We start from the raw sequence: 15,661 nt of genomic DNA, 5'->3' as shown, positions 1-15,661 counted from the left end.
TTAATGCATTTATTATGTTCATTAAATATCTATAGCTAGACACAGAAAATGGCTCTGCCATAAAGTTTGGTGCATAAGTCAGCTTTCCAGAGGATTTTCCATTTTCTTGTGCAGGAAAATAGGGGATAATATATATTGATGCCCAGGAAACTGCAAAATAAAATAAAAAATTAACCACAACATTTCAGTTTTCAGAACATTTTATAGACAAGGATTAGGTTATCTAAAGAAAATATAATTGTGGGTTATCAGGTTTTTCCAGGAAACCCCTAAAATGGATTCATGGCAAAAGACACACCAACACATTTTTTTTATATGTTTCTGTATTTTGAATGGACTAGAATTGACTTAATGCTTATGTTTATTTTGAAATTGAAAAAGAAAAGAAATTTTACTTTGAGGTTAATCAAAACTGGCAGAAAGAATTTCTGGAAAGCATTTAAAACTAAAACAAAGGTGGTCATTATCTCATACACAACATCTGTCAATGATATACCAGAAGTCTGGAGCAGGTGCAAAAACAAAAAGCAACATTCCCTCAAGACCTTAATTTCATAAGAATACAAGATTCTTGTTTGAATAGTTAGATCACTGACACTCTTATAAAAAGCAACCCTGGGCTGTGTCATGCTGATTTAAAATGTGCTGCATGATTTGTGTTGCACTGTATTGCACTTGAGCACTAGGTTTCTACTTTCCTCTTTATATTTTACTTATCTGTTTGCAGTTTTTATTTGATATTTCTTGAAATCTTAGTTGTTGGTATGAACCTTCGTCAGTGCTGTTTAAGATAATTGCACAATATACATATTGAAAATCTGTGTACTATTAGTATACAGAAGAGATACAAAAAAAATCTAATTTGGAAAATAAATATTAAAGAAGTGGCAAACAGTCTGTTACAGCATTATCACTACTTACTGCTGCTGCCTTACATGTATTTTTAAAAAAACACTAGCAATGATTTTAAAATAATATATTGCTGCATGTTCCTCTCATCATTGTTATGATTTCCATTACATGCCTTGCCAGCCCCAATGGGGTCTCTTTCCTCCTGTCAGCTGTCACGAGGTCTTTCCCTTGTTCCCAGCTGCACTATTCACAGCAGTCACTGGACGTATCCAGATCTTCATGATTTCCATTACATGAGAGTAGATGTTAAAACTTCATGCTGATTTGAACTCAGCTCTCGCCAAGATAAGCACCAGCTAAGACGTAGCTTTGCAGTATACTAATGTGATCCATCTGTGTCTCCATCCATTTGCGTTTCCTTCCATATGATGATGTAGATATCCTTCTGCCTGGTGTTGATGGCTGACGTGTAATGCTGGCTCCAGGGATCAGCCTATTTCAGAGAATATACAGTGCCTATAGAAAGTCTACATGAACCTTGAACTTTTTTCAAGACCCTTGAACTTTTTTCACATTTTGTTGTGTCAGTGCCTCAGAATTTCTTGCATTTAAATTATGATTTTTTTCCACTCATCTACACGCGATACTCCACACTGTTAAGGGGAAAAAAAGGTTTTATTGAGAAAAAAATTATATATTAAAAATACAAAACTGAAAGATCATAATTGGATAAGTCTCCACCCCCCTGAGTTAATACTTGGTGAAGCACCTTTGGCAGCAATTACAGCTGTGAGTCTGTTGGGAGTCTGTACCAACTTTGCACACCTAGATTTGGCAATATTTGACCATTCTTCTTTACAAAACTGTTCAAGCTCTGTCAAGTTCCTGGGGGGGCATTGATGGACAGCAATCTTCACGTCATGCCACAAATTTTCGATTGGATTTAGGTCGGGGCTCTGACTGGGCCACTCAAAGACATTTACCTTTTTGTTCCTTAGCCACTCCAGTGTAGCTTTGGCTGTGTGCTTTGCGTCGTTATCATGCTGAAAGGTGAACTTCCATCCCAGTTTCAGCTTTCTTGCAGAGGGCAGCAGGTTTTCCTCAAGGACTTCTCTGTACTTTGCTCAATTCATTTTCCCTTCTATCCTTTCAAGTGCCCCAGTCCCCGCTGATGAGAAACATCCCCATAACATGATGCTGCCACCACCATGCTTCAGAGTAGGAATGGTGTTCTTTGGGTGATGCGCTGTGTTGGGTTTACATAACGCTTTGCATTTAGGCCAAAAAGTTAAATTTTAGTTTTGTCAGAACACAAAACTTTTGCTGAATTTATCCTGTAATCATGTGAATCACTACAATTTAATACAGGTGGAGGCCACTTAACTTGGTGTGTGATTTTGAAGGCGATTGGTTACACCTGAGCTCATTTAGGATTGCTATTACAAGGGGGGGTGGATACTTATCCAACCAAGCTATTTCATTTTTTATTTTTTATTAATTTTCTACAAATTTCTAGAATATTTTTTTCACTTGGAAGTTGTGGGGTAGGATGTGTAGATAAATGAAAAAAAAAACTATTTTAATGCATTTTAATTCTAGGCTATAAGGCAGCAAAAGGTGAACATTTTAAAAGGGGGTGTAGACTTTCTATAGGCACTGTAGTTAAAACAGAGAAAGCAGAAACATGGCTAAGAATCTCATTCGGACTAGAAGCTGGACATTTTTGCTTGAACTGAATGGTGGTTTGTTGAAGTGACTTGAGGACAGCATGAGTGCAATTTGGATCCCCAGTGCATATCAGTTTGAGCCATTACAGCTTTTATGTAAGTTTAGTGGGCAACTTGTTACCTCTACACATGGTGATAAAAGATATTACTAAAACCTGTAACGGATCAACGTGCTATACATTAGGACTATCTATGGACACTTGGATAGCTATATCGGAACACCTGTGATTGTATTAAAAATTAATGTTGTAACAATACATACAGTAATAAAGTATACTGAAGGCTATAGGTGCTGAGAAAGTAATGAAAGACAAGGGGTGTTTCCTAATGCTTAAACAATCACAGTAGGTGAAAATGTTCTGTATGTATATCCTATGTAGGTCTCTTGCTACAGCAACTGTCTACCTATATTTTTCTTCCATGCGTCTCCTTGCTGTTTTTTACTATTGTACAGCTATAGGCTGAGTGTCATTCAGAGCTTTCTTAGGTAGGTGGTTTTATAAAGGAATGCTTTCTTATTTAATTCTTTGAAATTATTGATGGGAAAAGGTAGAGAAGCATTATTTTTTTTTAAAAAAAGGAAATCTAAATTATTTTAGCTAAAAACGTGGTTAGAGCCGTATTGTGTACATGCTACATACGTCTATGATTATCGAGCAGGCTATGCCATTTGCACGCCATTACCATTTCAAACAGTGAAGCACAATTTTAAATAATTAAAAGTCTGATTTTGTTTCTTTTTTTCTTCTTCATGAACAGCTTGTCTTTACTGTGTAACGCCATATGTCAGTTCCACATGCTGAAAAGCTCTTAGAAGTAAGGTTGCTTAGCAACTTTACCTCAAAAGAGCAATTGTTGTTCTTTAGTTTTACTCTAATACTACTGATTAAAAACTGAACTCCAAAAATAAATAAATAGATATCTGTGTCTTTAGCTCCATATCGCTGGTGTTAAAAAATGTATTTAAAAAAATTTGCAAAAACAAAATAAATCTAAAAAATGTTACAAAACTTCAAGTTAACAACTTTGATTGACATTGTCAGTAACCCATGTATTTAGTTAAGTTACTAGTTTAAGTTAAGTTTTTATTTTGTCAAGTTTGGTAAATATGGCCATTTTCTCTTTTTGTTTCTGTTTTATGTATTTTTTAGGCAGCAGTTCAAAAAAATTGTAAGGTAACTCAGATATACTGTACCATATCTATAGTTTAAAGTGTACAGAGGTATAATATATGAACAAAATAGTCTCCAGTAAGATATACTGGTAGCACGTAAAAGCGGTTCTTGATGCCATGAGCTAGGAATAATTTGGTGGCAGTGGCTTCTTTTGACGTCCCCATTTGAAACGGCACAGGTTGATCCAATTATGCTTCCACATCCACTTATCCACCATGTTTCATTTTTCCTAGATGTCGCCTTTATCGCAACCCCGGCCTTCCTATGGAAAGTGTCAGTGATAACCGTTGTGAGCTGTCTTCCACTTTACATTCTCAAGAACGTGAGGTGCAAACGTACCTCTTCATACCACTTCAGTTGAATTAAGACTCGGCACTTTGAGAAGGCACCGTAATGCAGGGACTGCTGTTGTGACAATGGTTGCTGGACCAGGACAATGGAAACCAATTAAATGTGAACAGAGCACAAAGAGAGAAAGGTTTAAAAAACATGCAAGGCACTTCTAATGGACAGGCACTGCCGAAATTCTTTATTGCCTTCCGAATTTCTGATTTATCACCACTGATATAGTTTCTACACAACTTTCTGATTCATTCTCTTGTCGATTCATCTACATTATTTTTTGTACTTAATTCTTCCATTAAATACATCTTAATTCCACACTGTTTTTATTGCTAAAATGCTGATCTTGGTAGCTTTAAGTTGTTTTGAGATTTTCCATATTTTTTTGTCAGTGAACTCATTCCACGATTCCATTGTAAATAATGATTCATAACCACAGCTCATAAATGTCTCCAGACTGTATACTCTATACAATAATTATTTTCTGTGAACATTATCTGTAATTAGGGGCGCTGGAACTAGGGGAGTGGTAGCACCCCCTGGCTTTGCATGGCTTCCCTCATATACAGGGGTTACAGTTTTGTTCAATGGCTTTCAGCACCCCCACTTTAAAAATGGTTCCAGTGCCACTGTCTGTAATATAGCAAATATTAATAGTAACACACAAATAGAAGTGCAGACGCTATTGCAGCACAGTATTATATGTTCTGGGAACAATTGTTTAGATTGTTTTTCCCAACACTGTCCTTCGCATTCTGATTAAAAAGCAGAAGGAGAACTTCAAAAAAAATATACATGAAAGCCAAGTTGCACAAACTCAGTAATTCATATTTAATTTCTTTGTGACAAACTGAACTCTTTCAAAAGCCTTTGCCTGTAATATACTGTAGTCGTGTTGGGAAATACAGTGTATGTGTACAGCAGTTCTATACTTCCAGACTAAATAAGAGCACCACATGTACCTGCATGTGTCCCATAAACCCATCATTTAATGTTTGCATTGTAATTTAAAAGCCTTGAAATCCCTGTTTACTTCTGTTACTCAGGTAAATTACTTATCAAACCTTAAGTTTCTTAGAAACAGGAAAACAAATCCCTTTATCAAAGCATTGGCTTCTGGACATAAAACATATATACATGTAGCCTGAAACCACAGTACTTCATTCATGATATCAACATCCAATACATTACAATCCAGTACAGTGTGTTACAGATGTCTAAATCTATTTTAAATGTGGATTCTGCTTTTAATTGTGCTCACTAATTACTTAAGGTACCTGAAAGCTCTCAGCAGTTTATTTTCCAAAAAAGCTCTTGGCAATTTCTTTCCCATTGTACAATATTTAAAATAACAATCAACTTTGATGGTTTAGTCGGGTCTACCTTTCTATATTGTATACATTATAAGTGTATCTTAGACATAATATTAGTGTATACAATCTTCCGCAATGTCTTTTTTGCCAGCCATTCCTGTGGAGCATCAGATATCAATGTAAAGATGTCTGAACTGTGCAATAGATCTCCTTTGTTCAAGATTCTTGGTTTAAATAGAGCTACCATATTAGATTGGGATCTGCTTTATTTGCTGCATATGTATACCATTCATTCTTAAAGACCAATAAATAAAAAATTTACAACAAAAACAATGTGTTTCTCATTAACTGATGTATGAGCGGATGTGTCTGCCTGTATGTGTTGTGCACGTGTGTACACTTGCTTCTTTTGAACTACCAGCTTGCTTCCACAGGGGGTCACTTTTTCTCATTTCTGCAGTCAGACATGTTTGAAACAGCCAAACTATTAACACTATATATGTTTCCCTCATTTATTTGTATCTGTATCTGTTTATTTTCTATTCATTTCTTAGTTATATAGTAAGTATATTATTATTATTATTATTATTATTATTATTATTATTATTATTATTATTATTATTATTATTTATTTATTATGTTTTTTTTGGTTTTTTTGTGATTCATTTTTAGTTAAGTGTTGATTGGCAGCATTGGAGACTGCATTCCTTTCTATTAATCCATTTTTTAAATATTTTCTTAGTGTTTCATATAAAACCCCTTTATTTCAATATGTCTCTTGAGATAGCTACTGATAAGATTTCCAGAAACGAAAGATCCTCAACTTTAAATAATGATTTCAACAATCCACAGATGAAGAAGAGAATGATTATGCTGTGGGTCACTGGTATGCAACACAGGTACACACATTAACCTGCAAAAGGGATTATTATTATAAAATATGTCCTATTGAGATTCTCCTCATGGCATAAATCTACTCTTCCCTGCTAAAAGTGCAGATGGTGGAAGTTGCCATTGCAGAAACCCGTTTTTTGCGGTAAAAGGAAGAACAGCTACCCCACCCAGTTGGCAGTAGCAGTGAAGGTGGAGACAGTTCTGTATCTATTCAGGGTATTCTATGAATAACGTGATGCTGTCCTTACAAAGGTAACACAAACTTCTCCTGTCAGGACACTGCACTCTGATTGACTATCATGTTACTAAAACAATGAATAATCCTCTCCCTACACCATAAACCCTAACCTTATACTGCAGTCATTACACATCTAAAGTAGTTCATGTTTGGCAGTGAAAAGCGTTTTTGTTGATGCTGACTTCCCCAGTTATCCTGACAGGAACATTTTGTGGTACCTTTGTAAGCACTGCACATTTGATGTACCACTGCACTTATGGGATGTGTTGTTTTTTGATGTACCACTGCACTTATGGGATGTGTTGTTTTTTAGTGTATAAAAGGGGGGTTACAATATATATATATATATGGATATCTGGCACTAGTTTCTTTCAAACCTTGCTGCTCTTTTAACTAACTGCGGGCCATAAGGATTAAAAAAATGGACTGATTTCTCAAAATAAAGTTTTGATAATGTCAGCACTATAGCTGACACAGCCCCTTTTTTTTTTACCATCAGAGTAACTTTTTCCCAGGGAAAAAACACAACTTTACCAGCAGATGGCACCCTAAACCTGCACATTAAAATGGGGAATATATATATATATATATATATATATATATATATATATATATATATATATAATTTGTTTATTTAGCAGACGCCTTTATCCAAGGCGACTTACAGAGACTAGGATGTGTGAACTATGCATCAGCTGTAGAGTCACTTACACTACGTCTCACCCGAATGACGGAGCACAAGGACGTTAAGTGGACCACAGAGCCTCGTGTGGGTGTGTGTGGGCGGGTGTATTTCCAATTAAGTGACAGAAATCTCCCGTGGGGCTAAGAATACTTGTGCCTCTTCATATGTACATTTGACAGTTTTTGCATTTTAAGCAATAAGCAAATCTGAGTGATAATCATTACTGTATATATCTTTGCAGGGAAGCTCACTGTCAGAACTTGCTCTTTTGATTGACAGTCTCCAGTGCTTCCAATCCAACACATATATTCAAGGCAGATTTAATGACATCAACTGTAGACCCTACCACAGAACTTTTTAAAAAGATGAATAAGGTATTATTTCTTCTTTTTCATAACATTATCATCAAACTCATACCATCCTACATTTCCTTCAACCATGGAACAGCATTGAGAGGTGTTCATATCCAATGATAGTTGCCCAAACTCATGGATTTGATGGATTTGTAGTATTTGTAGCGCTGGTCCTTGTATGTCAATGTCATGGTAACATTAGGTAGTCTAAGATTAGAGCTGATAGGGGTCTGGGAAACTAACCAATAAAGTATAATGCTACGGTTATACTGATGACTTTTCTTCAATTGACTGAAGCAAAAACTTTAACTCACTAATGATTGACTTAGGGGTTGCCTAAACTTGGAACCAAAATATAGCTGAGAGGAAATTACTTTTGAATAGATGAAAAAGTGACAGATCTGATTTACTGTTGAGTTTGAAAGCATGGGACTGACTCACTGGCACAGCACTGGTCTTTTGCTATGACGAGTAGTCAGGTAGTCTGTGTGTGTAAAGGGGAGTATTCCATTGTGCGCCTGATAGCTGCTGTGTGGTTAATGACACAGTCTCATTTTGGGGCTGGTATTATAACCACTAAAAAGGTCTCACTAAAAAAAGTCTGTAAATGGATGCCGTCCTATTATTCATTCCTTGTGTGAACTGTAGCAACATAACCAAGAAATGCCCTGATTTTAACTTTACAATGTAACAGTGTTTTTATGCAATTGTGTAAATTGGGAGCACAGTTGATATAAATAAACCAGTTCACGCACAGTCCTCATACTAGCGTAATAATTGCACAGTAGCTAAATGGTTGAAAACATTTGTATTTGCATAATTTATCGAATTATAGCAAAATGCAATATGAAACGTCTATACGAGGATAAGAGTGTTTTGTAAAAGTTATGTGAAGATGGGTGCAAAATTAAGGCACTCATATTATTTACCATGCACTGTATGACAGACTTGAGCAGAGCATTAAAGTCCTCTTATTTTTTAAAGACAAACACTTTATCAGCAATTACAAAGAAGCAAATCATTGTGAGCATTTTATCATGCTAAATCATCCTACTATATAATGTCATTTACTTACAGATATTAATTCATTGCTGAATAAATATAAACATTCTTATTGTATAACAGGTACCAAGTGATCTCTGATTCCAATGCATTGGTTCTGTACTGTGGTGCAATGGTAGTTCAGTCATTTGTAGAACAACATCACACCACTGTGGTAACATTTTAATATTTTGACATGGTTATGGTGTCACAATCGTATAAACCAATCATTTGCACAGGTTATTGAGGCAGTACTTTGTTACAACATCAGTTAACAATATCCCACCGCTGGTGTGCCAAATCCATTTTGTTACAAATGCTGTAGTCTATAAATTATAAAGGTTTCCCAATGTTATTGCCAAACACTGTGTAATGGCTGATTGTTACAAAGAGAAAATAGACTTCCCTGTATTTTGCCAGTCAAATCTGCTTTCCCAGAATTCTGCACACCCAGTCCATACTCTTCTGTGCATCCTGTGTCTGCATATTTGTCTTTAGCATACAAGGAGTAACTACTAATTTTGCGCTCGTTTCTGGAATATAAAAGATGGATCCACATTTGGTCACAGCATTGAAACCTTCATGTACTATACTGAGAATGCAGTTCATTAGCAATATTTGAGAAAATGTCATGGCAGGCAGGTTGTTATTTCTTCATTTGGATAAATTCAAATAATACAAGGTAATTAAAAAAAAACCTGCAGCTGCATTGATTTATGAAGCTGCACTGTGCTATTTAATAGTTATTTTGTATTTAATCAAACTCAATTTGTCACAGTGCTATTGAGCCACTGCAGTGTCCTACATTTAAACTGGGACTCTTCTGTGTCAAGCTAATAGAGATCTTTACAGTTAAAAAATGTTGTTCTTTCCAGTGTTTGAAACTTTATCATTTCAAACTCAAACTTTTTTCAGCAAATGTTATAATCAGGCTGGGCTATTTTATGAATGTCTTTCCTCTGTTATGTCACCTGTAGAACAGAGTTTGCTTGAGTTTTGCAGTTATTTGCAATAATAATGGGTTTTGCATCAATTTTCAAAAAGTGGGGGGAAAGTTGTCTTGCATTCTCACCCCTTTTTGGGCCTACTAATGATCAACCAGTGCTTTTGTCTGAAGAGTGCAACTTCCTGACACTTTCTTGTAATAACTATACTGTATATTATCAACAAGTTCAATTAGCTTTCTACAGTTCAAAATAAATTATCATATTTATAACAAATTAATTTGTACTTGAGGTTTTAACTGCGATTTGTCTCTGTCATATAAATGTTTACCACAATAAATCTGCAGTTTACCATACTTTTCCCAAGTTTATACTTTGTATATACAGTACCATATTACCATGCTTATCAGTTCATTACTATGGGCCAAATTTAACTACCTTTTACCTGGGAAAAGATGAAAATGTTTTACTTTACATACTATGCATTTGTCATGGTATACTGCTTTTAACTTTTATAGGAATTAACTTTGATAATTAACCTGTACAATAACTTACTGCTTTGTAAAAAGTTAAAGTAAGCTTATACATATTCCTAAATTCTCTAAAAGTGAAATAACCTATTATCTAAGTGTGTATACCTTTACTTAACTACTTTGAGGGTTATCTCTGAACTAGTTGAAACAATTAAATATGCAAATACTTGCACTGTAATTTATATTAATGATGAGAACATGTGTTTTCTCACAAAACCAAACATTGGGCTTTTTAATTAGTCATTGTTTACTCCTTTGGGGTAAATGTAACACATAATATTGTGTATGCTTGACTTGAAAGGTTAAGTAAAGCCTTATGCAGTGTCAAGAAGTTAATCATTCAAACCCTTGAACTACCTACCGCCCATTAGATGTGTAAACTTAAAAATAGCCAGCCTTTTTCTATAATCTATTGCCTTTACAATGTAACACATTGAATTCTGTACCCAGTCTTTATAAAAGAGAACTTGGTACAATGCTGAGCAGCTTGGCAACCAGCAGCAGCATAAATAGGCTAGACAGAGTAGATTATTATGAAATAGAAAAAAGCTCAATACAAGGTGCTGTATGCTTTTTTTTTTAATATATGTGTATATATATATATATATATATATATATATATATATATATATATATATATATATATATATCTTTCATTAATACATACTTTGGTGTTGTCACTTTCTGTGTACATTTTATATCCCTGTATAATGCTCTCTACTTAGTAATTTACATGGATACTAATATCTACTACAAATGGAACTGATACTATGAAGAGATATATTATGAACATATATTTTTCTAATGTACCTGTACTGTATGTTACAATATTTACTTCCCAATCATCTAGAAGAAACATCACTCCTCAAAGGTGCAGAATACAAGGATTGGTGATCAGCATACTGTAGATGTAATTTACTAAAAAATATTATCGAGAATTTTCTTATGCCCAAATGTTTCTTTCAAAGAAAATGCAATTTATCATAAGGCAGAAATGATACTAGCTCCTCAGTTGCTCCTGGACTTAATAAATCACAATCTGGAAGCTATAGACATGGATACTCTGATCCACCCAAGCCACACTTCTCTTACACAGATTTGAGTGTCTCTCTTCAACTCAGTTCCGAAGATCCCTATTGACACAAGGCATTTACCCATCTGAAGAATGGGACTTGTGGTTCTCTGCTTAAAACTCCTGTTAAACTAACCCATCTGGGAAGACAGCTCATTCTCAGGTTAAAACTCCTGTTAAACAAACCCATCTGGGATAGATAGCTCATTCTCAGGTTTCTCTGATTATGTGTCTGGTTCTATCAATCACATGACAGGCAACATGCCAAATGGGAACCTTTTTAAATGGATCTTAAATAAGATATAGAGGATAGACTACTGGAATGTGTAGGTTTGCTGTATCCACTGCTGTCAGGTGTGTAGCCAGACCTCCAATAATACACAAACATTTGGTGAGTGATGAGGGGCTAAAAGCCATTGAGTTTCCCAGAAAATCTGCAAAAATCTGCAGACCACATTCATGACGCATCACACGACTGAGTATGAGGCACAATGGGGCCTTGGCAATGGGAAGCATGATACAGTACTCATGTATAAAAACTGCATTTAGGGTGGAACACGTGGGTGAGTTCAGAGGAGACAAGGAATGTCTCAATCTGTTCTTGATCTTTTTTCCATCCTTGAATGACTCCCCACCATTTTGAAACTGTTATTTATCCTGAACAAGCAACAACTTTAAAATAGCATCAATATGCATAGCATGCCACACCATATTGGGGAAGATTATTGAGAGTACTGTTGCATTAACATATCAGTGTACTAATATGTATTGGAAACACCCTGGCGTAGATGATTCTAGAGGTAATGGGGTTAAATTTGGGGTAAAAAAATGAATGAACTTAATTATACAGTTATGGCCAAACATTTTGCATCACCTAGAATTTTAAGATTGAGACAATTGAAAACAAAATTATATAAACATAATTTAAATATTTTATTTTAACATCATGTTATCAAAGAAAGTACAAAATGATATCACAAAAGTGTACCGGAACTCATAATAGTAGTACAGTATTTCATGTTAGATTTTGAAATGTTACATATATATATATATATATATATATATATATATATATATATATATATATATATATTGTCAGTTTTTTTGTTAATTAGATGGAAAACTACAAAGTGTAATGTATTTCAATATGTTAACGTAACATTATTCAACAGGTTTCATTTGACTTTATGAAGCAAAATGAGTTAATTCTATAGGGTGATGCAAAACCTTTGGCCATGGCTGTAGACTTGTAAAATACAAATCTACAGCTATGGCCAAAAGTTTTATTATAGAAGTGCCATAATCCATCTTCTTTGCCTTCTGACATTTCTGTCACTACTAAACAATTTGTTTTGTTGTAAATATCCTTTTTTTAATCAATAACCTTTGAAAAGACACCTTTGTGTGTGTATAGCAACCTGGTGATTCCTCAAACCCAAATCAGACAAATACTGTATAAGAAAAGGTCAAATCATGCATCTGAATCACTGGTGGTTGTAATACACAAAGGTAAGCAAATAAGCAGCTGACCTACAAAACAAAGAAAAGGCTTGAGTTGTCAGCTGCAACTGCTCTTGACGTTTAGCTAGAGCTTCCTATGTTAATTGCCACCAGAGTGGGACATTCTGATGTAAATAGTTGGAAAAAAATAGTTATTTAAGGCCGTATTTTGAAGTGTATAAAGGAAAGGGGTCTGACAGATGGGATTATTGCCTAAAAGCGGATGCCAAAAATGAAATATTTTTAAAAACTATATATATATATATATATATATACAGTTGTAGTGAAAGGTTTACATATCCCAATGGAAATTTATAATTTATAATTTCTAGAAATTTCTCGAAAACAAAGAATTGTAGGAAAAATCTTTTGTAGCAAAGGTTTTGCTTTTGTGGATGAGGAAAAAAAGTTACAAGAAATAGATATCCACAATTGATTTATTTAAGCAATTTTTTAGCAAAATTCCAAAAATGCTAATTCAAAAGTATTCATAACCTTTGATGCTATGATAGTATTGTCTACAAGGTGCTAGAAATTTCAATATGATAATGCAGAATTTAATTCTAGAAAAGTCTAGAAAATGCTGGATTGTAGGTGATCGTTCTTAGAGAATATAAAAGGGTTAGGCATAGGATGATTATTGCTGTCATTACCAATAAGTCAATATGGGAAAAAGTAAAGAGCTATCTGAAGATCTTAGGCAGAAAATGATTTATTGTCATAAAGCTGGAGAAGGATACAAGAAGATTTCCAAGCATTTGAGTATCCCAATTTCAACTATTGTTTATATTATCAAGATGTAAAAGACTTGTGGTATTGTCACAATACTCCCTTAGTCTGGAAGAAAGAAGGTTCTTTCACCAAGAACAAGTAGAAGAATTGTGAGGAAGGTTAATAACAATCTGAGATTGACTGCCAAAGATATTCAAAGTGAAGTGGCTGCAAGTGGGACTGGGGTTTCCATTTCAACCATAGGTCGAGTATTGCATGGTGAAAGTCTCAATTGTCGCAGGCCAAGTAAGAAGCCACTCTTAGGAAAATGTCACAAGGACAACCAATTAAAATTTGCAAAACAGCATTTGAATGATGGATATGAGTTCTGGTCAAAGGTTTTGTGGAGTGGTGAAACAAAAATTGAGCTATTTGGTCAGGCTGATAGACATACAAAGAAAATAACACCATACCTACTGTCAAGCATGGAGGTGGTAATATCCTTCTATGGGGCTGTTTTTCCTCTTATCACACAGGAAATTTAGTTCCAATACATGGTAAAATGGATTCCATAGCATACCAAAAGATATTGGCCAATCATCTGAAACCCTCTGCTACAAAATTTGGTTTAAAGCGCAACTGGATGTTCCAACACGACAACGATCCAAAGCACACATCAAAATCAACTTCAGAATGGTTAAAGAAGAATAAAATCAAGGTTCTGGAATGGCCTAGTCAAAATCCCGATTACATTGTCATAAAGCTGGAGAAGCTGGAGAAGCTTTATGACAATGCTTTATGACAATGTAATCTGTTCTTTGTTTGTGGTGTTCTGTTTTCACACTTTGTCCACACATCTTGATTAGATACCTGCTAACTTTGGCTCTCTGCCCAGACGCCAAGATACGAGAGACTGCAAATGTCTTGCTTATTATTATTATTATTATTATTATTATTATTATTATTATTATTATTATTATTATTTATTTCTTAGCAGATGCCCTTACCCAGGCTACGCTTAGCTAGTTAAACATGCGTTAAGATATCAAAATATGACAATAACATAGAAGAAAATTATAATCAAATACATAATTAATACTTCATGCAGAATGTCATCTCCTACAAAAGCAAAACTTTTACTACAAAAGATTTTTCCTATAATTCTTTGTTTTCAAGAAATTTCGAGAATAAATTTCATTTGGGGTATGTAAACTTTTGACTACAACTGTATATATATATATATATATATATATATATATATATATATATATATATATATATATATATTCAACATTCCATACACCTCCAACCTCGTTTCCCTAGATTTTTCTGTTACCAATAATAATAATAATAATAATAATAATAATAATAATAGAAAATGCTACAAAGCTACAAAATCATAAGACATTTTATGATGGGAAAAGATATTTAGCCCATCAGAGCTCACAATTTTCCTGTAAATCAAGTCGTGTGGCTAGCAGCTAGAAATACCACAAGGTATTCCACTAATTTATTCCACTAATTAATATTAAATAATGATAGCTAAGTGTATTGCTAGTTTTCTGGAATTTCAAACAAACTACAATTCTATACATTGTTTACAACTTTAAAATAAATAAACAAGCCTGCTGTCTAATTTAAACTTGTCTTATATTTCAACAAAATACGTACCAACAGAACAGCGTTTTTAAACAATTCACTGCTGCAAGTCGTTCTTTTGAACCTTGACAAAGTCCATCATAGTATTTTGTTTCAGTGAGGCAAAAAATGTTTGCTGGGCTTCATTAAGTAACTGCTTCAGAGAACTAATTTTACAGAATCCTTCTGCTGTTTACCAAGACATGAATCCTCACATATGTAGCACTGCTGTCATGGCGTCGACTCCACAGCATTTAGACTGACACATTCGTCTTTATGTGTGTGTATGTGTGTGTGTGTATAATGTGCTGTATTTCAGAGATAAAACTCATCAGGGTGCCACGGATGAATGGGGCATGGATAAATGAGGTTATACTGAAGTAGGAAAATGTACCTTTAAATGAGCAAACTTGCAAAAGCGGGCCTATATAGGATTTGATACACATGGAAACAATAAGAATGTGGCAATGGTATTTCCATTAAGGTGAAACAGCTTCCATTACTTGTAAGATATTACTTGTAAGGAAAATTGTCCTATAGACCTTTGTCCTTTAATGTAGAAACCAATCAGGAAACTTCTTGCAGGAAAACATTGTTGTTCTAAATAGTTTCTTGCTGGTTTTATACTGGTAAAATTATGTCA

The 15,661-nt window shown here is 34.4% G+C and overlaps 1 pseudogene; it reads left to right on the top strand.

Annotated features, from left to right (window-relative positions):
* LOC117400006 (probable phospholipid-transporting ATPase IIB) overlaps positions 1-5,787 on the top strand; it is a 151,784-nt pseudogene extending 145,997 nt beyond the window's left edge.
* The last annotated feature ends 9,874 nt before the right edge of the window (positions 5,788-15,661 follow it).

The sequence above is a fragment of the Acipenser ruthenus genome, chromosome 4, assembly GCF_902713425.1.
Source record: "Acipenser ruthenus chromosome 4, fAciRut3.2 maternal haplotype, whole genome shotgun sequence".
In the NCBI taxonomy this organism is placed as follows: domain Eukaryota; kingdom Metazoa; phylum Chordata; class Actinopteri; order Acipenseriformes; family Acipenseridae; genus Acipenser; species Acipenser ruthenus.
This window is presented reverse-complemented; position numbering and strand designations above follow the sequence as displayed.